Raw genomic sequence first — 27357 nt, 5'->3', positions numbered from 1 at the left:
GAAAAACTAGTCAAATTGTTTTCGTCTCTTTATCACCGGATCTGTTAGTGGGAACTACCGACGACCCATTGGAGCGGACCAGAAACGACCCAAACCTTCAATTTTTGCCGAGATAAAGCACGTAATAGATTGAGCAGACCAAGTTTCGACACGACCTATCCGGAGAGGCCAGAGGAATGTCATATTATCGGTACATATTGAATTTTCCATTGATAGGCGCCCTCGCTGGTTAAAAAGCCCTGTGGAGGCATTAGAAAAGAAAAACTTAATTACGTATGTAATGACGATAAACGTTCAATTAGACGGAAAATCCATGACCAGGCGAAATTAATGAAGTGAATGTACGATTCAGACAAAAGCTAGCTGAACATATTAAACGCCCTTTTAGTCAAATTGAATAAAATAGGTTAAGTTAGACAGCCTTAATAGTAATAAAATAAGAGGAAAGAGAAGGCTTTTTTGAAAGAGGATTCCATAGGGAAATCGGCGTATCGTGTCCATGAATGACGCGGAATTACAGTAATCCGCGGATGTTAAGTGACCATCGAACCGTCCACACGAAATGTATCATGTTTATCGTCTGAGAAGCCGAGGCCGATGTGAGCACCATGTCAGACACATTCGACTCAAAGGGGACCATAAAAAATCCTCGAAAAAAAATTTGGCTCAGTTTTTTGATCAAACCGTAACATTTTGGTTTTGCGGTCATTGCAACCAACTATTGGGTTGTCCGGAAAATAATGCAGGATTTTGGTATTAAACAAAAAAAAAGAAACTAGTTACTTTAAAGCAATGTTCTTTAATCAAAATAATTTCCCATACTCTCAATACATTTCTCCCAACGTGTTGGTAACTTATTAATTCCGTCTGAGTAGAATTCAGAATTTTTAGAATTGATAAAGTCAATAAATGCATTTTCCAGTTCCGTTTGATTTTTGAATATTATGTGTTGTAAGTAGTGGTCCAGGTGTCTAAAAAAATGGTAGTCAGTAGGCGAGAGGTCCGGAGAGTAGGGTGGGTGAGGCAAAGTTTCATAGCCAAGCTCCAATAATTTTTGTGACGTTACACGTGACACATGTGGTCGAGCGTTGTCATGCAACAAAATGGGCCCTTTCCGATTGACCAAAGAGGGCTTCATTACTGCCAATTTCTGATGCATGGTATTAATTTGGTTACAGTATGATTCAGCATTGATGGTTTCGCCAGGATTTAAGAAGCTGTAGTGTATTAAACCAAATGAAGCCCACCATACCGTAACCATTACCTTTTTTTGATGAGTTGGGGGCTTTGGAAAATGTATTGGAGCTTCTCCTTTGTCGAGCCACTGTCCAGAATCCACTTTTCGTCACATGTAACAATTCTGGCCAGAAATGGGTCATTTTTGTTTCGACAAAGAAGTGATGCACAAACATCAAAGCGCTGATTTTTTTGGCGATCGTTTAATGAGTGTGGAACCCAATTTTCGAGTTTTTTCACTTTTCCAATCGCCTTGAGGTGGTCAGCGACGGTCGTTTTACTGACTTTGAGTTGCTCTGCAAGTTCTCGAACAGTTGTTTTGGGGTTTTCTTCCACCACTGATCGCAGAACATCATCATTAAGAGAGGAAGGCCTTCCACGACCTTCTTCATCTTCAAGGCTGAAATCTCCCTCCCGAAATTTTTTAAACCACCTTTGCACAGTGCACTCATTAACACAACCCTCGCCCCAGACTTGGTTAATGTTTCTAGCCGTTTGGGCTCCGCTTCGGCCGAGTTTAAACTCGTAAAAGAAAATCGTACGAAATTCTCGCTTTGACATTATAAGGATGACTGAATTATTTCCAAGTAGCGGAATGCTACAGAGGTAAACAAACAATATCATTTGGAAGAGGATTAATAAGTGTTGACATTCATACAAATGAGTAATCCTGTAAACGTAAACAGAATATTTTATATAGATTTTTTTTAATGAAAACTTAAAATCCTGCATTATTTTCCGGACAACCCAATAGTTACTAGAACACTACTTACGGTCTCGTGTAGAATGCATAGTTGATAATCGTATTCTTGTTATCAATGAATAAAATTGCGTTAAACGATCTTAGAAAACAATTTATTCCTTAGATGATGACGATTTCAAAAAAGTTACAAAATGTAGAATTACAGAGGATCGGTTTCCCATCGGACTTTCCGGATAAATATTTGCCCACCAAGTTAGCTCACAGATTACGAAATTGTATAATTGCCTATTGAATTATTGACTTATGTCGCCACTTTCACTGGTCGGGGAAGTGGGCGGTGCAATTCAAGCAGAATGGCACTGAATGCTTTTCTCTGAAAGCACTTTACGGTGTACTCACTCCGAGGATTTGCTTGCCGGAGCACTGCACAATACATTTACAGAAACTTGGTTATGCCACACGGTTGTTTCAACTTCGTTCCAGCCTCTTAAGCAAATTTAAGAGACGTTTATGCTTTTCATACACTTTTCAAGTCGATCTTGAATATTTGGACAAACAAGTATCAAGGGAAAATACCTTACATCAGCGATTAAATTTAATAGCCCTCCATGAAGGCGTCGTTGGGGTTCGTTGGTGAACCGAAAATTGTTGAAAGCACGCTAGACCTCATTACCACCTCACCCGACGATCATACCAACTTCAATATCTGTATAATTTGTATCTGTTCCAATCCGGAGAGTATATGAGGGAATTAGAAATATATAATAAGTGAGACAAAGAGTAAGTGAGATAGAGAGAGAGAGAGAGAGAGAGAGAGAGAGAGCTGGAGAGATGAAATTGGAGAGACAGGGAGTGAGGGAGAAAGAAAGAAAGAAAGATAGAGAGAGATGGAAAGAAAGAGAGGCAGAAAGAGAGTTTATGGGTGAATGTGTGTGAGTAAGCTTAAAGGAAATGAGCCCCGAGTGAAGGAGCGCTATGTTGGGACTTATGCTATGGAATCTAAGCCGGAAATCCCGATCATTTCGGTATAAATCATTCCGACGTGTTGGCAGCCTTCAAATCATATTCAACCGAACGGTACAGCGATCCGTAACTCCCGGACTTGGCCGACTTCTAAAAGAAGTAAATACGTCATAACTACTTACACATTGCATATTGAAAAAAAAATTAATTGACTGTAGGTGTAGGTATCTTTGATCTCGTCGTGTTGACGGCCTGGCAACGCACAACAAGTTGTGTGTAATTTCGCTTTCATCTTACATGTTTTTCTTTAATTTATGAAAATATAAATGGACCTCTGTTGTAGCCAAAACATAATCTCATAAAAAAGTAACAAGTTACCTTTGGATCTGTAGGTTTTGGATTGTGAGATTTTGCTTGGTCTGCGAGGAGATGGAGCTGAAAATGATTGTTAACGACCTAACTACTTTATTCCTCTTGGGTTTTGACTGCTTTTTAGTAAGTTTCGTTTGGGATGCCTTTGAAATCGACGGTTCCCGACCCTGTAGGGCTCTTTCGGAATAAAAAAAAGTCAAGGGCTTGAATGGACCCGGCCCGGAAAAAAACCATACAGAGAACGGTTGTTCTCAGCCACTCGAAATGGCCTTTTTACGACCCCAGTCACCGCCGGGTTCCGTTAGCACTTCCGAAATAAAAATACACTCAGTGATCCATGGACATCGATATACAATCGGGCATCCTGAAACGGCCGGCTAACAACAGGAAATACCATCCGAATCCCTTTTATAAACGCAACGTTTCATTCCTCTTCAATATGGGCATTTGACTACGAAATTATCGTAATAATTTGTCCTCAGTTTTTGCCTGATTTAATTTTTAGATAAACTTTGACCTGATGGACGGGGTAAATTTGAATAGAATCTGGGAAAAATCTCCCCGTATGGGGTATATTTTTTCAGACTGATTTTGGAACGACTATGTTCTACCCCACGCATTTTAATAACATCCAGCCTATTTCCAAGTTTACTTACTTAGAAATTATGTGTGTTTTTAAGTTGGCACCACTGCCACCAATAGAAAGCTTTGTAGGTTACTATAACTCCGCTAAACGTTTCATGTAGCACACATTGTTGATCATCTCACCTTATTTGTTGGACGTCTAATTTAATTCTTCTGTTAGCTAATATAATTGACGAATATGTTCAATTAGTGTGTTTCTTAATTATATTCTTGTTTTTAAAGAATAAAATGGCGTTAAACTGTGTTAGAAATTATGTGAGCGGAAGTGGACGTTGGTAACATTGCTACCACCTCAGGCATTCAACTATGCTGGTTATCAACTTGCAATGTTACCAACGTCCACCACCTCTCACATAATTTCTAAGATCGTTTAACGTCGTTTTATTTCCTAATAACAAAACTATTATCACTGGCACAATAATAATATACATAAATAATGTAACTTAATAACAAGAATAAAATTACACATCCAACAAATGGTGACTTGATTGACGATGTGATAGCAGAGCAGCATAATTACACATCTACAGTCTAATGCCAATTATATTTTTCCAATAACATGCTCAACACAATCATTGGGAATATAAATAAATAATAATATTAAACTTTAATAAGAAATAAATTAGAAGTACAAGAGATCTAAGGTGACTTGGTCAACTATGCGGGCTACTCGAAACTTCCAGTTACCATGTTACCAACTTACAAATCTAAAATTTTTGAGTTCCTAATAAATCATGTAGATTGCACAAAATCATCAAAAAATGAGAATCATATAACTAAAGTGAAATCGTGAAAATTTTCCATGAATGTAGGATGATCTTTTTCATTAGGCTCCAACATGATACCGATCAGCAAAGTTGCCGTGCGTTCGATCGGATCTGTGCACTAGCGGATAACGCGCATCGAAAGTGAGCCCGTTCAGAAGTCGGCGAATGAGGGAAAACGAAGGAGAAAGGACTGGTTGAGAAACAAGCAGGGAAAGTCCCCCGGGTGCAGACGGCCTACGGATTTCGGCCTCGTCTCCCGTTCCAATCTCCGGGCCACCATCTCCAATTATGTGGAACAACGAAAACCGATTTGGAACGCCAATTTATTTAACAACCGTGAAATCCTCACAGTCCGCCCTTCTTCGGAAAAAAAGAGCCCCGGTATGCCAATATATGAGTCAAATTTTAACGTTTAAGACCGTATATTCGCGTTAATAAATAATTTCACATCAAGATGTACATCAACGCAAATGAAAGAACATTTTTTAAGAAACTATTAGTTAATAACACAATTTCTAAGATCGATTAGCGCCATTTTATTATCCAATAACGGGAATATAATTGGTAAACACAGTAATTGAACATATGCATAAATAATTACAATAATTTAATTAGACGTCAAACAAATGGTAACTTGATCAACTATGCGGGCTTCACGTAGCCTTAAGTAGGGCTAGGTAATCTTCAAATCTGCTTACCTGTGTTGGTAGCAGCGTGACCAACTTCCACCATTTTCACATATTTTCAAAGATCGTTTAACGCGATTTTATTCTTTAATAACAAGAATACAAATAATGAACACAATAATTGAACATATTGATCAATAATATTAGCCAATAAGAAGAATTAAATTAGACGTTCAACAGAAGGTGACTTGATCAACAATGTGTACTCTGAAAAGTAGTGTTTTTAGTAGCCTACAAAGCTGCCTGGCTGAGTTGGTAGGAGTGTTACCAAATAAACACATCTCACATAATTTCTAAAATGGTATAGTCGAGCATCTAGAAGATATCTGGCAATCCAGAGGATTTCCATCAACACATGAAGCATGGGCAATGGGAACACCCCCCCCCCCCAACCAAAAAAAGTTTATCTCCATTTTATTATCTAATAACATTAATAAACTCAATAATTGAGCATGTTCTTCAGTAAAATTAGCAAATGTCAAGAAGGTAGAAAAAAGGACGTCCAACAAAAGGTGACTTGATCAGCAATGCGTGCTACACGAAACCTTAAGGGAGTGTTGTAGAAACCTACAGAGCTGTCTGCCTGAGTTGGTAGCAGTGTTACTACCCATAGTACTACACTACTACGAGTACAGTACAGGGTACCTCAGGCCCAATTCAACTTCAAAAATTTCAAATACGACCCTATACACATCTACCCCTGACACATCTTTTTAAAGGATTTTTTTTCGCTGAAAACAATGGTGCAATCGTATTTTCAATTGGTCAAAAAATGACGAAATTATGGCAAAAAGTTTGAAAAAACGATCATTTTGTTTGATTTTTATTAATCACGTTTCATGTTCGAACTGCCTGCCTTGCGTAAAGACGCATAGATTTTTAACCACTCTTTACCGGGGCTCAGAGCGATAGTCAGGGGAAATGGATTGACAAGCATTTTCTATCCTTTGCTGTAGTTCTTCAACTGAGGGTTGCTGGATTATGAATGACGAAGACACTGTTTTTAAAATGGCCACACAGAAAATAGTCAAGTGGAGTGAAATGGGGTGATGAGGAGGCCAAAAGATCTGGCCATGAGGTCCTATCCACCTATCCCGGAAGTGACGATTCAAATAACGTCTCACATGCAAAGAGTCGTGTGAGTGCATCCATCAAACTGGGCAATCATGCTTTGTCGTTGTTGCAGAGGAACATCATCTAATAGTGTTGGTTAAACCTACCTCAAAAAAATTGGGGATCTGAGGACCATTTAAATTATTTTCGAAGAAATAAGACCCAATTAATTTATTTCCGAAAAGCTCATTGGTTGGGAAGCAACGATCTTCTGGGCATCTGGCTCAAGGGGGATACTAGCGACCCAACCATATAGTAGGTGAATTCCCAGATGTACGACCCTAGGGTCAGCACATCGGGGAGTGGCAACCCTTCGGGGCGAAAGTTCGACTAAGGATCAAATTTGATTAAATTTACTGGTAAGACGAAATCTTAAATAGTGTTATATTACAACTTACACAATTTACAACTTTTCTCTTTCTAAACCCCAATTTTTAAGAAATTAGTTCTGGTTAATATTTGGTGGTTTTTTTTTATCAATGAATTCTACTGTGGGAATTGGTCTTTTCTAATCCTTTCTAGTAGTAACTAATATTCTTATTGTTCCGGTTGAATTGAATTGAAGATGTCGTGAATTTGATAAACCAAGACTCTGATGTCAAGATTTCTTGCCCCCCTGTTCTTGTACCGTAATGAAACATGATAGTTTAAGAACTCTGAGACCGATCAATATGTCGTAATTTGAAACTGACCTACCAGTTTAAACCTCTCCATTACATTCTGTCATTCTCTTAAAAAATCGATACTTTAACGACAAATGTATTAATTCACAAATTCAGTTTTTTCTTGGTCTCATCGACCAAGCAACAACTTTGACGATTACTGGAAGAGAAGTTGATGGTATATTTGTTTTGTGTTGTTACGTAAAATTGAGCCTTAAGGTTGCGTCATTTCATGATTTTCCGTCTGTTTATCGAAAAATTTCCAATGCGTTAAATCCAAATGGAATAGTTTCGCTATTTAAAACTCTTGGAATTTTATATTTAGAAGACCAGTCCTGGGTTAAACTGGTTTTTAAACCTGGGAGGAATTAAATATGCATGTATGAAGTAGTCATCGTCCGAAAATATACGGAGTGTCTTGTGAATATAAGAAAACGTCAATTATAATACTGTAAAGTAACATAAACAAAAATTACAAATGAGAAAGTTAAATTTTAAATAACGTCCCGTTTACAAAACTAGCTTTTATAAACGAATATTTATAATTAGTTTTCACACAAACGTCCTGATCACCTTGCTCTCAAGAACACATTATTATAGCTGTCTTCCATATTCTGCAGGAATAATTCTGTGGTTGCAGTGAAAAAGTATTTTTTCTTTGCATTTGCATAAGTCACACAGAGATAACAGGACAATAAATCGAGTGAAGAAGTTAACCAGTGATAGCACTCATAAATCATTGATTAATTATAATCACTCTCGCTCTCTGCACTGTCATGCAAAAAGTCTTCAAATAGCGTCAATGTGATTTAAAATACGATATTAACCCGTCCTGGTCCAATGTTCCCTCAGAGACATACAAACCTTCCTATTTTGTTTAAGGTTGACGGGAAATCCGTGAGTTTAGGGCTGCGCCAAGCTATTACCTATTTCCAAAGCAGTGTTTCCGCCCGTGTATTGGCAACGCTAATTTTTTTTGGTGCCAATCTAAAATATCCATCTTGGAATGTTTGATCTCCATCTCGGAATCTTCAATCTCTATCTCAAAATCAAAAATCTCCATCTTGGAATCTTTGATCTCCGTCTTGGAATCATCCATCTCCATCTTAGAATCGTCAATCTCTATCTCAAAATCTAAAATCTCCATCTTAAAATCTTCAATCTCTATCTCAAAATCTAAAATCTCCATCTTGGAATCTTTGATCTCCGTCTTGGAGTCATCCATCTCCATCTTGGAATCTTCAATCTCTATCTCAAAATTTTAAAACTCCACCTTCCGATCTTCGTTCTATATCTTGGAAACTTCAATCTCTAACTTGGAATCTTCAATTTCCAACATGACTAATAACCTCCCGGGGGAAAGCCGCCCTCCTCATCGTCAAGAGTCTTCACATATGGTCAACGTTATTTAAAATACGTTACAAACCATTTCTGGCTCAATGTTGTCCCAGAGACCAACTGTTAGAATTTTCTGTAGGTTAGTGGCAATCACGTGAGTTTAGGGCGGGCGCAGTTCTGCCAAAGCAGTGCTTCCTCCCGTGTATTGTCAGCACTGATTTTTTTTGGCGCCAATGTAAAATATTCATCGTGGAATCGTCAATCTTCACTATGGCTGGCTTTTCACCTACCATCACCTTCCTAGAGTTATGGAAAATTGTAACTTTTATGGTGAGTCGAAGGATTGTTGTGATAATTAGGTTAAATCCAGGAGCTTTTTGGTCAAGTCCAAATATCGAAGTCATACGTCCACTCATATCAGCCTATAAATTCCTTCCGGATCAAACGCTCTCCATTCGAAATGTGACCATTACAAAGATAAAAAATAAAGGTGATTCATTCTTTTGACAAGCGTATGGGAAGGTTTTGATAATACGAGGCGGAGAGGAAAATTCGTTCCAGCCGGATTTCAAAAAAGGCAAGACTCGGAGGACAATGAGGACGAGAAGCACCCGGAAGAGCCAACAATTCCCAGAATCAGTGTGGACAAGGGAATAAATTTACGGTTTTGTGAGTATGCCAGTTTGAAAGGGACAATGCGTCGAGTACGTACACGATTTTATATGCATCAAAACTGATTCTTTGCTAGGAACTAGAATAGTAGATACAACTTATTTTCTTTATTGTTTTATAATTAAAAAGAATTTCTTACTCTCGTTTTTACCTCGACGTGAAAATAAGCTATAGCTCCATAGGCACATTCTACTTGACTCGAAGAATCCAAGGTCGTTACGACCAAGGCTAGTGGGTTTTTACATGAATCATGTCAGGATATGCAATCAATTTAAACATAACGGATACCAACTGCAATTGAGAAGAAGTGCAGTCTCCCAAAATCAGAGATGATATGGTCTTCACCCACTGTGTCCTGTCACCAAATGTTCAACAGATTAATAATCAAACCAGATACTAAAAACCCATTTCTTATTGTATCATATGTTCTAAATGATTGAAATCCTTTGAAAAACATGCACTCAACGTAACCAGCGGGTGGTGCAAGCGGGAAAGTTTCTATAACACCCAAATGAAACTGGGTATATCTGTGAACCTGAGTAACCTGAATCGTGGATATGTAACCCGTCCCTAACTACCAACCCTTACCCTACTTACCCAACCTGTACTTAAGACTAACCAAATCTAATCTAACCTAATCTGTCTGAAAGTGTGATATGGACCTCTACTTAGAATATGTCCATGGGGTTTTGCTAAGGAGAAATATAGTTCTTTCAAATCGTATGATAAACATAAAATAATGTGTAAACTCCATTGCCTTATAAAACATCGTTAACAGTATGTGAACTATATGAACTCAAATTTTGTCCGCGCAAAAACATTTAATCCTAGATTTGTAGATATACCTGTCTCTAACCTAACCTAACACGTTCCTAATCTTAACGCTACCTAATCTACCCATTCATAATTCTAACTAATCTAACCTAAACAAGCCCATAATCTTAAACCAACCTAATCTAACCATTCCTAACAGGGTCTAAACTAAATTTCCTAACCTCCCTACTCTTAACCCAACCTAATTTCACCATTTCTAACCTAACCTGTCTTACCTAATCTAACCTGTCCCTAACCGTAGTCCTGCTTAATGTAACTATTCCTAACCTGTTTTTAACCCTAACCATTCGTAATCTGTCCCTTATGCTGCTTAAAGTAACATTCCTAACCAGTCTCTAACCCTAACCTCACTTAATCTAACCATTCCTCACCTTTCTCTAACCCTGTCCTAACCTAGTGTTAGTCCTAACACTCTACCTAACCTAACCATTCCTAACCTGCCCCATACCTTGCCTAAACTGAACATTCATAACCATATATATAATTGACATTCCACGATGGTGAATATAGGCGCCAACATAATTTCGTGTTGCCAATACACTAGAGGAACATAGCCGCCCTGAATTCACGTTTCACGTTAATTTTAAACAAAATTGCTCAAGTTCTTTGAAGGAACATTAAGGCAGGAGGGTTAATAACTGGTTTAAATAACGTTGACGCTATTTGAAGATTTTTTGCATGACTGGGACGGTAAATTTCTTCAGGAGCTAGTAAGAGGAGAGGAGTTGTAGATTGAAGATTCCAAAATGGAGGATCTTAGATTGGCGCTAAAATAATTCAGTGTTGCCAATACACTTTAAGAACAACAAGAGCCTTCTCATAACTCACTTTTTGAATTTTGAATAAAATCACTGAATTCTTCGAGAAACCATCGGTCAGCTTCGATATAAAATCAATTGTTTGTGTTTATATCAATGCCATTAACATTCTTTTGAATCCATGCTAAAATTTGTCTTATATGGTACAACCGATCTGATCAAAACAGGCTTATCGAAATATTCAACAAATTAAAGACCATTGAGTAAATAGTTTCCACAGGAATGTGTCAAAAACACTATAGATTTGACTTGATTTTAAAATAGCCTAGGAAAGGAGACTTGATATCTATTTCGGATGTGTAAACAATGATTTCTCCCCCTTTGAAAAATATAAATAGGCCTTATTCCCCTCTGAGTTATGTGAATTACTGCCTTCAGTTGATTACGTATCCTTCGACGAAAGAAAAAAAGAACGAATTGTCGCACTGGAAATAGAGACGTCTGAGACCTGTAGGGTACTAAACAGGTACACAAATGCCTTTCCGGTAGAGGGAAGATACAAATGAGCCCCATTAGTGCCAATTTATGAAAGGCCACGGTATAAGGCTTCTTTTGTATTATACAAATAAAGTCAGGATATACCATCGGCACGTTTCTCCCCGGGCCATTTCCATTTTCACGTTTTTCACATTCTCCCCCCCTCCACAGAACAAAAAGGAACGGAAAATATTTGCCTAATTTTGATTCAAATCCTCGAGGTCGTCCTTTAACCGTAATTCCTTAAAATTGATTAGAGAAAATTGATTCAGATTAAATTGTAACATACAAATCATATCCCGGGACGTGAAATATTCACTGACTTTCAACATCTGTGACACTATTGTCAGCAATGTCGATCTTAATCACTCGTATCTGATTAAATGTGTATTGGGTTTGGCAATTTCTTTTCAAACCAGTTCCACTAATGACTAACCTATTCAAATATCAATAAATAATTTTTCAATATCCGTCCACAGTTAACATCTCAATTACTGTTTTAAAAATGTATACTGTTCGATTACATCGCTGTAAAAAAAAACCTTTCGAATCTACTCTACACACTAAAATATGAACTTAATACATAAATAATTCAACATGCTTAAACGTGTTACCGACGATTCAGTAATCATTTGTCATGACCGAATTACATTCATGTATTTATCGTATAATTTACTTTACATCAAGACCGAATATTGAATTGTACTGAGGTGTACTGTCGTATATAGGCTTTTTCTCTCTAATTTATGCAGAATTATGTCGATTTGTTCCGTTTGAATGGAAAGTCACGCGCTTATGTAACCGAGGCGTTCTTAAGCAACGGATAGGGAATTTTGTTTGCGTGATCACTTCCGTATCATCTATTTCGCTTTACCGAGGAGCGTGCATGTGTTGGTTAGGTTAACGTTAGGGTCAGGTTACTGTGTAAGGGTAAGGGTTAGGTACAGGTTAGATTAGGTTAAAAATGGTTTCATAAAAAATTTGAAAAAAAATTCGATAAAATTAACAACAAATTCATCGTGCATGAAGCCATAATTAGTAATATTATGAGTAGATGTTTATATATGCTCATCGTACAAAAGAGTCGAATTAGTTTCAAATTCCGGACGAAGAGAAATGTATTTCTTGAAAGATTGATGAAGGAACTGAGTATTTTTCTTTCTTTCTAATTCGCCTTATCCTTGGTCTTTTTTATATATGTGCAACTAATTCCTAAACCAACCTGACCTGGCTTCAACCATATTAAATTTATAAGTTTTGCTTTGAAAGGGGTACGAGATCTTTAGGCTAGGTTAGGTTGGGTTAGGTTCAATCACTTTCACCGAATATGGCCACCCCAGGAAACATGCTATTCCCCGTCGTGCAGTCTTCAGTAGAGTCAACGTTATGGCGCAGTGTTGCCCCTGCAGTGTTTCCACCCGTGTCTAGGCAACACTGAATTATTTTGACGCTAACCTAAAATATCTATCTTTGAATCTTCAATTTTCAACCTCTTCGCCTATTACAACCTCCCCCGTCATGTAAAAAGTCTTGAATAGGGTCAATGTTATTTAATGCACGTTATTAACCCTTTCTGGGCAATGTATCCCAAGAATGACACAATTTGGCAATTTTTTAATGTTAGTGTGAGTTTATTGCTCGATATGCATTACATCAGAAAACCATCCCCAGTCATGCAAAAGTCCTCAAATGGCATTAATGTTATTTAAAACACTGTATTAAACCTTTCTGGCACAATGTTGCCTCAGGACAATACAAAATTAGCAATTATTTTTTAAAGATAATCGGTAAATGCCATGGGCTTAGGGCGCAGTGTTGCTTTTAAAGTGTTTCTGCCAGTGTATTGGAACCCCTAATTTTTTAGCACTAATCTAACACATCCAACTTGGAATCTTCAATCTCCAACTCTTCACCTACTACATCCTTCCCAGGAAACCGTACCCTGTCATGCAAAAAGTTTTCAAATAGCGTCAACGCTATTTAAAACATGTTATCAACCCTACAAACTATATCAATTAATTATTCTTTTTATGTTGTTATGACCTTCGGCTGGGTTCGAATACCGCTCGTGACACTAACTTTTTCATCTCAACCAAGATCTTACACAAAAAGAATAATTAATTAATTGAAATAAGTAATTTGATCAATTAGACCACTAAAACATGGACTAATACCTACGAACTATGTTTATGACTGTCATGTAAAGACAAACGTGAGTGAATAAAGAATTCGAACTATCTCCATCATCAGTACGTGACATTTACAGATGAAGAATGATGAACGTTCATCTTTCAGCAGTTTCTCTGTTGCGGGTGGATTGCGACAAAATAAAAATAGACGGGTAGCCCCTCGGCTACTTGACTCTTCCGAATCCGAGTGGATAAAGGCTTGAAATTTCGGAAGTGCACGTTTCCGAAAAAATTATATTAATTATACAATAGAAATCGAGCAGACCAAATTGAAAGCTGGCTAACTTCAATAAAAAAAACCTTTTGTGCCTTTTTCACGAAAAGTTTCGTCATATAGAAAAATGCAATCGCTGTTCAATTACTGTCTCTTCTTGGATTGATAGATAGTCACGTTTTTTTAAAGATTTTTGTAAATACATTAACCTAAAGCGCGCCATAAGGTTAAAACAGAGTAGAGAGTGGACCAACAAGATGCCATTTGTTTCATGACAACGCTTTAGAAGCCTTCCATGACTGGAGAAACTAGAACCATATTTTTTGGCCATGAACAGCTAAAGCTAAGAAGGCACACAGACTGCAAGTTAAGTCCTAAATTCAAATTTAAAAGTAAACAAAATAATTATACAAGTAAAGATAGATAGACTGGATCCTTGCGGGTCAATACTTTCTGGTACGCCGATGGCTCAAAACCGGAGACGGAGTACTAGGGATATATCCAAAAGTCGTAGTGACTATCTTTGGTATCCACTCTACGAATACAGCCACGCTCATGAGAGATCCTTAGTCGGTGACAACGATATAATGGACGTATAATGGACAATGATATCCTCGTCTGGGTTATCGGGGAGTCAAGGGACGGGGGTGATGTCGTCATACTGGCCAACAGTTCAGTTCTGGCTTCCCAAACCTAGCATTATGACCCAAATCAATGGCATCAACTCCCCATCACACGATGAGTCTCATAGAGGGACCACAAGCAATGCTCACAAGAATTCTTGAGACTACTTGTAAACTCCAGAACCAGAAGAAATCTTCACGATCATCGACCGTTTAGGATGTTCAGGAAAAAGAGGATCAGACTCAACGAAAACAAATCCTAAGAAATAACCTTTGCCTACGTCATATAACTTCACTTATTTCTATCCCAACAACTCATGGCCGCCATTTGGGACGTACTTGGAACCTCCAGGATCATCCGTTTTGGATATTCAAGAAATATGGGATCAAACTCAGTGAAACGAATCTCATAAAATAGCCTTCACCTCCTCCTCTCAACTCCCCTCCCAGCAACCAGGAACTCTTTGGAACTCTTGTAACCCCCAGACTATAAATCAACAACCAAGACAGATTGACGTGTAATCCCACCACAAGGCTTAAGAGATAAAACCGTCCTTAACCACTCCTAACCTGTCTCTAACTCTAATCTAAGCTAACCTAACCCGAATCCTATCTAAGCGACCTGGAACATTTAACAACATCTCGAGCTTTGTAAGGACTGATGCTAAATATCTGACAATATTATTGTCCATTGCACGTCCCACTACCCACTTCCGCACAAATCAGTAACTTAGGACTATACATAGACAGAATGACGTAGAATTCCACATATAACATAAGAGACAACTTGACCATCCCTAACCCATAAACTTAATCTAACCCATAATTCTAATCCTAATATTAACCCTAATCTCACCTAACTTGTTTTTGTCCTTATTGCATCCTAACCTAACCTTATCCGTCTCTATCATTAATCTAGCCTAACCTTCTCCGTCCCTAACTAACTAATCTGATATTACCTTACCCTCCCTAACGCTAATCTGACCTAACCTTACCAGTCCGTAACACTAATCTAACCTTACCTAAGCCGACATGGAACATGTTAGAATCTTTTAGCTTATCAAAGACTGATGTAAAACTACCGAATTCCACACAAGTCAGAAAGTTCGGATTTTGAGAAATACTGCACCGGATGGGAGTATTGGCAGAGGAAACATCGTGAAGATGCCAAGAAGAGGAAGCTACTGCGGATTGTGTGCAGTATATCCAAGTGTAGTTTCTGCTGTTAGGTGATGAAAAACCACAAGCAGCCTTTTAAACAAAAGAACCACTAGCCGGGATATGACCTATGGAACTCGATTAACGTAGCTGACCAGAGCTCTGACAGAAGTAAAGGGACACTTTAGATCTATTTAGGTCCTCATCTTTCCTGGGTATTCTCTCTTACTTTATACTACTGTGAAAGAACCAGAATTTGTTAACTGAGCTAAATTAGTCAAGAAACAAAGGAAAACTGGCATTCAATAAAAAAAACTAACACGAGTTTAGTTCATCACGTGACAGATTCAAAGGGGTTCGGATTCGATATGTTATTTTTAGTTTCATGGAGGGGAAGATTGAAATAGAACAACTTAAATTGGAACCTTAAGAACGTTGATTTTGCACGTGGATGGGGACGCCGGTTTGTCGCATTCTGGCTCGCTTTTGTTTTTGAACGTTGCGAATCGCAAAAGAAACAAACAAACAGGGCACAAAGACAATTCCAAATAAAGTAAACAGCTGCCAAAACGGTCGGAAAACAATTGGCCATGGCCAAAAAGTTCGACCTGTTATTACAACTAAAGCGTACCTCTTCTTAAACGGCATTTTATTGAAACCCATGGAAATCGAAGAAAAAGGTTACCATGTCTAACAATAAGTTATTCAGTCTTATAAGTTTTTGATAAAAAAAAGCATGTTGGTCGTCTTGGAATCCAAATCCTAGGAAATAACCTTCACCCTCAGCGTTACCACCTCTCTCAGCCACCAATTTTCGCTATTTGGTACTTACTTGACACCCCCAGACTATACGGTCAACAACGTAGACAGATTGACGTGGAATCCCAACTCAAAACACAAGAGACAACTTAACAAACCCTAACTTTAACCTTAATCCAACCCAGCCTAATTATTATCCTAACACTAACTCTTAGCTCATCTAACCTGGCCCTTACTACACCCTAAACTAACCTTACCCTTCTCTACCCCCCTCCAATCCTATCCAACCGATGTGGTACATCTAAGAACATTTTGAACTTTAGACTGGTGCAAAACGTTTGGCCCTCCATTGTAAATCATCACCCAGGAAGTACTGAATTACATACAAGTTATACACTTAAGATTGTGATAAAGCTTGATATTTTAGCATTGTCAGACATGGAAAAATTACTGAACATTCAAGTTTGTAAATTTAATTTTGCATAGTTGTCCGTATTTATAATGGTTCATTTACATGAAATTCAGTCTGAAAGTCTACGTAGAATAACCGTAAATCTTTCTAAGATAGGAAAAATAATTGGTGAAAAGGGTAAACCGATCAAACGCCATTCGTTTCGCCAGAAGACGTTCCATAATTGCCCTGGAAAAAAGGCAATCGGGCATATCGATGGGAGGTAATTTCTCCTTCTTATAACTTATTGAAATGCACCTGACCCTTTTTTCTTTGTCATCGTTGTCGGTGTATAACTCGGCATCTCCCTATTGGACATGGACCGAAAGCTGTTCCACACGAACGACCACCTTCTTAAGCAGCGCTTTCTCAGTTTCTTCTGACGAGCTGGAAAACCTTTCATAGACATATATCGACCGCGGAAGATGATATTACATAAGAACAAGGTGATGGACATGTGTTTTTATTGTACTGCCAACTATAACTATGTACAAAACCGACTTACGTCATGTGCATTCGATAAAAGTGAAAAGTTCATTTTAAGACATTTCTTCAGCTAGTTATCGTTCTGATACACAACAGTTAACCAAAAAAAAAAAAAAAATACAATAAATCAAATATAATAGCGACTCGCCTCAACAAAATTATTCTTTTTATAGTTTTTATTAACATTCGAAAGCAATTTCATGGCCTATACTAACATGCAATCTATTGTAGACCCCACGTCCCTGAATCAGTGTTGTCAACAGTGTTCCCTACTACCACTGAATGGTCTGCCAACAGTCTGTTTTCCTACATCATTGTTTCCCACAGTGCCTTCAACAATGTTTCCCACATTCGTGATTTAATGCTTTTACCACTGATCCCCACTTTCGTGAATCAGTGTTGTTAACTGCGTTTCCCACTTCCCTGAATCAGTATTGCCTAGTGTTGTTAACAGTGATCCCCACTTTCCTGAATCAGTGTTGTTAACAGTGGTTTCCACTTTTCTGAATCACTGTTGTTAACAGTATTTCCCACTTTCCTGAATTAGTATTGCCTAAAGTGTTGTTAACAGTGTTCCCCACTTCCCTGAATCGGTGTTGCCCACAATGGACAAACAACGTTGCCCATTTCCTTGAATCGTTGTTGCCCACAGTGTTGCTCATTTATCTGAGCCGTTGTTGCCCACAGTGTTCCCCACGTCCGTGTATCAGTGTTGCCTACAGTACTGCCAAAACAAGGAGACGGAGGAAAAATAGCATCAGCTGTTTTATATTTTTACCGTTTCGGTCCAAATTCCTATTCAACCAAAATTATTTGGACATCATTGAGAGACTTAAAATTTAAAAGCCTCTTCAAATTTAAATTGAACCAAATTTAATTTTCACTTGGCTCTACTCCGTAGTACATCGATAAATCCGGTTTCTTGTCCAAACGTTTCTTTTTCCTCCTCACCTTTGGATTATTGTTCTGACTCACAGCAGTAAGTAAAGAAATAAAATATACAATCAATTACACTTAATATCGACTCACCTGAACAAAACTAGTTTTTATAGTTCTTATTAACATTCAAAAAACAATTTCATGGCCTATAACTAACAATAAGACGCAATCAACAGAAAGACCTTTCAAAGATTTCCCTAAATCAGTGTTGCCCACAGTATTGCCAAAACAAGGGGCATAGGGAAAAACAGCGTCAACTGTTTTACATATTTTTCTTCTTTTTGTAAAATAAATAAATATTTTCTTTCGGTATAAGTAAGTACATCGCCTAACTATTTTCTATGCCAAATTCAATGGAAATTTCGGGTAACTGTAAACAAATTTAAACCACAATATTTGAGCCATTTTGTTCCATTACCTGTTGCCATCTTCCATTTAATTTTGTAATTCCCTACTTCCAGGTCTCGGGGGTTTTGACCAACGAACTTGATGAGTTTTCTGCAGTCTTCGAGTGAAGTAAAGTGTTTTCGGCAATAGAGTTTTGCAGTGCCCATAATAAGTGAAAATATGAAGTATAGGTATCAGGCGAATACACCGGGTGGCGCGCGATGTCCTGGAGGAAAACAATTCCCTTACGTTTGCCTACGTTGGTTTTTGGTCAATTGCTGACTTTATTATATCCATTTTCATTGGCCAATATACACTTACAATTAGAATCAACAGTTTGGTCGGTCGGAAGAATTTCATAAAAAAAGCACCTACTTACAATCCCTCCAAATGCACAACATTATATATACCTGGGATGTAATCCGACTTTTGGGGTTGTTCACAATCAAAATTCCCATTAGGCTCGAACGGAAGGAGATGGATTCGATGGGAAAACTGTCAAGTCCCGTTTTCTTGCGAACGTACAATTTTTCCCGGATGTTCATTTAACATAACACAGGCGGTGTTTACGATCGAAACAGTTTTAATGCTTGGTTACACGATCTGAATGAGTCCCTCGGAGTCAACACTGTCCTCATGAAGGAGTGGCTCCGACATTTAGTCGCAGGTAGTCGACTATTTCTTTCCGTTCATTTTTATTTTTATTAGCCCGGTCAACGGACTAGTTCGGTCTCGCCCTCTTTGTTTGTACCTCTCAAACACCTTCTGACCCATTTTACAAACGCCCTTCGAATAAAAGAAATGACAGGCAATGCAAGGAAAAAAACACTTGCTAAGTGGCGTCGCTAAATTTCAACATAAAGCGGCAAAAACCTAACATCATTAAAAATTGCAGTCTAATTTGTGAATTTATCTTGTGGCGCAGGCAACAATCCTACATGTTTAAAACTACAAGAGATGATATCTATAGAACCACCTACCCCTAAACGTCTTATTTTTAGGGGGACTAATAGGGTTGTAACAACCAGAATGCTAACCAATTCTAATCAAGATAATTTCATAAACCTACACCTGTTTGAAATAACAATTTGTAAACGGTTTGGTATGTTTTTAAACCCACTGAATCGACCTTTCTGGATCGAATCGTCTTATAGATTTGGTGACAAACTTCTGCAGTAAGATCTAGAAGGCATGTCGAACTTGGTGACATCCGTGATAAACAACCGGCACGGTTATCAATTGCTACTTAAGTACCAGTAAATTAAACTATATTATTGTATTATTGCATAGTTGTGTAATAATTAAAATCGCAGTTATACATTGAAGTGTAATACACACCCCCAAATATTCCGTGAGATCTTGAAGGCATGACTCGATCTAGATAGCACCGGTGAAAAACCATTAAATTTTAAAAAATTATACTCTTTTAGGAGAAATGTTTAAAAAAAGTTTTTGGCTGCCTCTGCACCATTGTGCATCTCCAAATGTTGGATGGAGGAAGAACGAATTTTAGATGGACGGTTTAATTATTTAAGAAAACCATGCCGTTTTAAGTAATTTGGCACAACTTGAATTAATGCAACTGTTGCATTTCACTGATCATTAACAAATTATAATCCACTGTTGTTTCTCGCCGGTAGATCTCACGATAACTCTAGCCACAACACCCCTCTTTTTATTACTATAAGGTTGTTTATTATACTTTAATACACATTAATATAATAAAATTAATACATATGAAAACAGTTTATAGTTTAATTCATCGATCACTAACAAATTATAACCTTGTAAGTTGATTTTTCACAATTGCCATCCAGATCTCACAATTCTAGTCGCCATATTATTTTTTGTTTTTGTTTTTTTTGTTTAAGGCTGTTCATAAATTCTGTACCCTCTGGACAAGACTGGATAAGTCCAAAATCGCAATCGTCGAACGATTAGAACCATTAAACATTCATCATTAACCTTTCCAAGAGTGCAATTTTAATGTTTTGACATCTGGCACAAAATCAATTTGGCAGTTGTTTACTTTCTTTTTCCTTCTCCTGTCTTATGAGATGATATTATACCCGTTTTTATAATCCTAAAGACTTACTGGAATATGTACTTGTCATTTTGCAAAATTTGACTTACTCAGTTTTGCTCCGAGGATGCAGACAATTATTATAGTTTAATTAATCGATTACTAACAAATTATAATCTTGTAAGGTGATTTTTCACCATTGCCATCTAGATCTCACAACAATTCTAATCGCTGCACCACTTCTTTATTTCTATAAAGTTTTTATTATTCTTTAATAAACGATGTTAATTAATACACATTAAAACATATTATGGTTTAATTAGTCGATCACTAACATATATATAAGTTGGTTTTCACAAGTGCCATCTAGATTTCACTAGCCACCACACCACCGTTTTTTTAAATTTAGGGTTGTTCATTACACTTTCATAAACAATTTGAATTAATACTCATTAAAACAATTATTATATTTTAATTCACTGGTCTTTAAAAAAATCACGAACTTTTTAATTTTTTTTCACCGGTGCCGTCTAGATCGACATGCCTTTTAAATCTCCCTGCACCATTTTGATGCCATATTTGTTTATTTAATTAAAATTTAAGCCAGTGAAACTGAAAATGACTATAACTTTTAATTAACTCAAATCAGTTGTTTTTAAATCAAAATGGTAAATATTTGTGGCAGGCAACCATGGAATTCCACCAATTCGATACAATTGTGGGGCCACTGTTGAAAACATTTTACCTCTAATGACCTCGCAAAGCATGTTTCCATAGGTTCCAAAAATATTCAAAATACCTATGAACAAACCGCGAGGGTTGTAATTTTTCAATGTAATTTAATCCAGTTGTGTAATTGAGTTTGAATATGGGTTAATGCAGTCATGACTGATTTTACAAACTTCGGGCCAATCTGTCTCTTCACTGAAGTTGGGAAAGGCGAGAAAGAGGAAACTTCTGTTGACAGTCGGGACAGTTCGTGCACGCAAATAAGTCTAAAACTGTTCATTTGGCTGATAATTATCTGTCTATAGAACAGATCCGCCGTGAACTTAAGCAACACAATTAGAACTTTATAAATGAATTTGCAGCGTATTCAGATTGAAAACGACGGAGGGAGAAAAAAAGGGGCCAAAAAACTGGCCATGATAACAAAAAAAATCCAAGAAGGGAGAATAATTAAAGGCCGGCTTAATATATAATGAGCGGGTGTATTTTTGATTCGTGCGTGTATGCCTTCTAAGTGTGGGTGTATGAGCGTCTGCAGTGAGTAGATGACAATGGACGGTTATAAAAAAAAACCGTGAGGTAATGACGTCCGACCGACCTTAACCAAGATGTGGACAAAGAGCAGGACGCAACTCTCACACAGAAATTATGGCTTTTTATCTAAAAACCCGAGTAGTCTACAAACCAACAGCAAATAAGCCGGAAAAACAAATATTTACCGATCATCATCAAACCTTGGATAAATCTGTGCAAGCTCCGTCGACTTTCTGATAGTGCCATATCGCAGATTCGACAGGGTTGATAACTATGGCACACAGTCTCCACTCAACGATGATTATTCACCCGATGATGAATCCCTTCATATCAGCGGATATTTACGAAAACCAATTATACTAAATTAATTATATATATATTTCAAATTTAAGGTGTGCCTGAATAAAAGTAGATGGGTTTGCTCGGCGTTAATGTATGAGAGAAAATTTTATAAATGGCTATTTTCTTAAAAGTAATTAAGACTGAAAGTTGTTAGAAGTCAAGAGTACTTACAGCGATGCTCCTGTTGGTCCGATGATTTAAATGCACACACTTAAACACGATTAACTGTTCTGTATTCTCCAGGTCGAAGTTCACAAGAAGTCAAGGAATTCCGACCGATACGCCTTCCGAGTCTTTTCTTCTCCGTGGCACTGATTTAGAACCTGTTGTACCTCAGGTCGTTTGGTTTCATCCCTCCTCAGACGACCTCGGTTTATATTCCTTCGATTTATTTCGCAGGTGTAGGAGAAAACGACACTTAATAAGTCCGAGTCGGGAGAGCTTCGCGCCTTGAAGGGCGTGGGAAAATATTCTCAGGGGGTCGAAATTTGTAAGAATGGCGGTAAAAGGTTCTTAATATCCAAAAGTACAAACGGTTCGATAAATGGCTCGGCCCGGCGTCTTTCAAGGTGTCAAGACGGCGAAGTTGACTAAAAAAAAAAAGAAGAGAAAACGACTCCGTACAGAACCGAGTAGGAGGAAAACCAGAGTCGGACTGAAGATCGCAGCTTACCGGAGGGATTTGTCCTGTTGCCGAAGCTCTACCACCACCACCTGAACCTCCACCACTCTTCACTTCGGTCGCCACCACCTCCTCTGCAAGACTCGAAGTCCTCCGGGACGGATCCGCGCTCCTCAACCCAGACCTAACAAATAGTTCCCCATTCCACAAATTTTTGTCACACCATCCGGCGAAAAAAAACAAGACATTGGAAATAATCTGTCAATAGAATAACACAAGAAGCTAGGCTTCAAAATAACGAGTTCAAAAAAAAAATTGATACCATACAAACATTGGGAGTTTTTATTTGTAATATATTTATTTTGTTATATATTTTTTATTTATTTTTTAGTTTGAGGTTATTACACTTCAATAAACATTGTCAATTAATGTATATTAATGCAATTATTGTAGTTTGATTCACCTGGCAGTAACTGGCTTTTCTAAGTTGTTTTTCACCTGCTCTGTCGGGATATCACGTTAATTTTAGCCTATTTTTTATCGTTTAAGGATGTGTAAAGTGGTTTACACTTTCATAAAGGATGCACTATATTAATGTAGTTTATCTACTATACTATATTAATATAGTTTAATTCACTGATTACTGACAAATGTAACTTAACCTATCTTCAAAGTTGTTTTTCACAGGTGCGTTCTAGATCACACGATAATTTTAACCTCCTCACCACCCTTTTTTTCTTCGTTTACAAGTGTTTATTATACTTCAATAAACAATTTTAATTAGTACGCATTAATGCAATTATGATAGTTTAATTCAATAACTGGCAAATTATAACTTTCTAAGTTGTTTTTCACCTGTGCCATCTATATCTCACGACAATTCTAGCCCCTCACGCCAAGGCAATTAATACTCATTAATACAATTAGTACAGTTTAATTCACTGAATACTAACAAATTATAACTTAACTAACCTCTAAGTGGTTTATCACTCTAGATCGACATGCCTTCTAGATCTTACGACAATTCTGACCGCCACGGCACTTTTTTCGTTTAAGGTTGTTTATTACACTTTAATAAACCATTTTAATTAATACACATTAATGCAATTATTATAGTTTAATTCACTGGTCATTAAAATGTTATAACCTTCTTTTTATTTCTTCGTTGCCTTCTAGATCGACATGCCTGCTAGATCTCACGACAATTCTAGCCGCCGCACTACCCTTTTTCCGTTTAAAATTGGTTATTACACTTTAATAAATAGTGTTAATTAAAACATTTATTACAGTTTAATTGATCGATCACTAACTAATAATTTAAAATATTCTCATTTGTTTTTCTAGATTTTGATATAACCTAGACGCCACACTATTTCTTTTTTTAATTTAAATATATTTTTTAATTTAAGGTCGTTTATAAAATCTGCACCGTCGGGGCAAAACTGGATAATTCAAATATACAAGTTTCCGGGATTGCAGTTCTGAAGTTTAGACCTTTGGTACAAATTCAATTTGTGTAGTAATTCTCCTTCTCCTTCTTCTGACTTATGAGATTTCCATCTCGGCTTCATTAAATTTACGGCAGTTTTCAGGCCTAAAGAGTTACTGGAATTCACACGGATTTTGCTAAAATGTAGCATACCCAGTTCAGCCCGAAAGTACAGAATTATGCTTTAATAAACAATAATCAATAAACGTAAAACAATTATTATAATATAATTAACTGATGACTAACCAGTTTTTCACCGGTAAGATCTAGGTGTCACACTTTTTCTCTCTAGAGGCCTCACCATTCTTTTTTCATTTATAGTTGATTATTATACTTTAATAAACAATTTTAATTAATATAATAAGATAATTGATTAACTACAAGTTTACAACATCGATCACTAAATACAAATTATAACTTTCTAAGTTATTTTTCGCCGGTGCGACTAGCATAGTATTAAGCACATTCTATCGGCTATATTTTTTTATTAGATATTTCAATTCAAACCAATAAAAATGTCTAGATATTCAAAAGATAACATATATAAATGTACTATAAAGAAAAATAATATCAAAAGTATTTGATATAAAATAGGATAGTAGAAGTATGTGTACATGTAGTAGAATGTTGTTCCTGCTTCATGAATCTAGCTAGATTAGCTTAATTTAAACATATTTTCCAAACGGGAATGTACAACAAGTTTAATGCTATAAAACAATTTAAAAATTAGTTTTGAAATGAGAAATAGAACTAAAAATATGCAATAAGAAATCGTTTTAAAATAATATGAAGGTCAGACCTCAGAGTGAGCTATGTTTTGTCCCCTCATTCAAATTCAAAACAAAATGTGTTCGGATCGTGTCAACATTTGCCGAGAAGTTATTATTTATCGGGCTCCGCTTGTTGAGGAAGAGATGAACAATCCATACTTACCAGCAGATTCCTTTGTAAGGCCAGACGTTATCTCGAAAGATTGAGAGGTGGACATAGAAGGGAACGTTCTTACTCTTGTTTCTGAGAATAGAAACGTCTGACAACGATATCAGGCGTCAGTCGATTGTCAACTTTGCACTATTTTATTGTGAAACTTCGCTCCCCTGAAATATTTTGTACCTTTTTAAACCTTCGTTGCTCTCTAATTTTCTGAAATTATGATAATGTTTGAGTCAAAATTTGGACATCCGCCTATACCAGACTACACTGAAACGGTAACATTTCGAAAACTGCCCCAGCCTTAAAATGTTACGATTGATGATGCCTGCACAAGATTTATATTATTTAATCTATACAGATTTGTAGTTTTGTTTCTGAGGTTGGTGAAGGAGCTTTTGCAAGGCGTCAGCATTACTATGTCCTCCACTACATAATGTGTTATATATCACTATACTATGGTTTAGTTTTATTGAGATTTAATATTTAGAGTTGAATCCTTGTCAGGTAAATAGAGAGATTTACTCAGTTCTAATAGAAAGGACACTTATTTAGCAAAAAATGGCTTTTTCACATTATGTTAAGCCAGTAGTCGGCAGGGATAATAATCACCACCCCTAAAATTAAAACAAACTATCTATTTTTTTTAATATGTATTCATACGTTCTATTGTATTTAGGCTACTTACTTTCTGGTCAAATGGTTCAGTAGATCTGGTGATACATACTTGTGCCAGCAACGAAGTGTGAAATCTAGAAGGCATGGCAATCTAGAAGGCACTGGTGAAAAATAACCGGGGAGCTTATAATTAGTTAGTGACCAGTGAATTAAATTATAGTAATTGTATTAATGCATGCTCACTCCCTCACTCGCAGATAAGAACAACGATAAGAACAACCTACCTCCACTGAAAACATTTATACAAGGAGAGGAAAGCTCATTTAAGCTAAAAAAAAATCAAATTTAATAGGAACTAAACAATTAGGGCATACAACCATAATTAACAAAATCAGAGACCCATTGTTAGAAGTCCCGTAAACATCTTTACTACATCTTATAAACTCTCAACGGACAATAAAGGAGAGGAAGAACTCAGGAGAGCATCACATACAATGATATGGTTAAGATGGCTCCAAAACAAATGAAGGAACAGGATCGGGCATTTTCTGTACAAACCCAAAACATGAGCAATCGAACTCATTTGTCTTTCAAGCAGAAATACATGCCACCAGCCCTTGTGCCCTAGAACATCTTAAAAGAGGTTACACAAGCAAAAACATCCTCATAAGATCTAGTAGCCAAGAAACCATTAAAGCATTAGCATGTAAACAAATCACGTCAAAATAGTCAGTGAATGCATCCAACCTGGGGAAACACAACTTGTTGATATCCTTGGGTGCCATGGCACAAAGGAATTTTGGGTAACGAGAAAACAGAGGAGAATCTGCAAGATCATACATAGGCCCCGAACCTATACTTAGGATAACAAAACAAATATAGTATCCTCCATCGCAGAATGAATCCAAACAAAACAAAAGGAGCGGTGGATAAACTCTAGCGGCGCTAGACACAGTAAACTTATGATGAAACAACCCTCACCAAATCTGGCAAACCGCCTGCTGCAATTGTAGAGGGCTAGACTCAGAGGAGTGATAGAACTACTAACCGGTCACTGGCATCTGAGAAAACTTCTACACAACATAGGCATATATAACGATGATCCCATCTGCAGATTATGCAATATTAGGAAACCAAATCTACTTTGCCCGATTGTATTTGCTCCTACAGGTTATGCAGTTTTCAGTGCCCCCAATCCAAAAAGAAACCCAATCGATTATCCCCCTGGCTTTTACACGACCCTAAAATTCTACAATCACTGGCGAAATATAATAAAGCAACCCCTCCTGACTACATGTACAAACGGGAGTTTCGAAAAAATCATAAACGCACTGCCCTCAGCCCTCATATGTATACACAAATGGTTCCAGAGAAGTCAGGGTGTTGGTGATGCAAGTATCTATAAGGAAATATTTATTTTCACTAAAACCCCTAGCAAGCAACTATAGCGCCGAAATGATAGCCATAAATAAATCCCTCAACATAGATCCATCCAGACGAGAAAATAATGGTTATTTGCTCTGACTCCATGGCTGTCCTGCAGACATTTAATCTTCCTTTCAGCAATAACCCTATGGT

At 37.1% G+C, this 27357-nt stretch overlaps 1 protein-coding gene across 4 annotated transcripts in view; it reads right to left on the bottom strand.

Moving 5' to 3' along the window:
* The window catches only part of LOC106667180, a 77708-nt gene extending 54890 nt beyond the window's left edge, over positions 1-22818 (bottom strand). For 2 of the 4 annotated variants that reach the window (XM_014394940.2, XM_014394941.2), the window contains exon 1: positions 22292-22818. The gene's annotated coding sequence lies outside the window, so the exon portion shown is untranslated. The remainder of the gene's footprint in view (positions 1-22291) is intronic. The other 2 variants (XM_014394942.2, XM_014394943.2) reach the window with 2 other exon arrangements.
* Positions 22819-27357: the final 4539 nt, after the last annotated feature.

This window comes from Cimex lectularius, unplaced genomic scaffold, assembly GCF_000648675.2.
Source record: "Cimex lectularius strain Harlan isolate CLEC.00 unplaced genomic scaffold, Clec_2.1 scaffold207, whole genome shotgun sequence".
Classification (NCBI taxonomy): domain Eukaryota; kingdom Metazoa; phylum Arthropoda; class Insecta; order Hemiptera; family Cimicidae; genus Cimex; species Cimex lectularius.
Note: the sequence above shows the minus strand (reverse complement) of the source record. Positions and strands in the feature narration are given on the sequence as shown.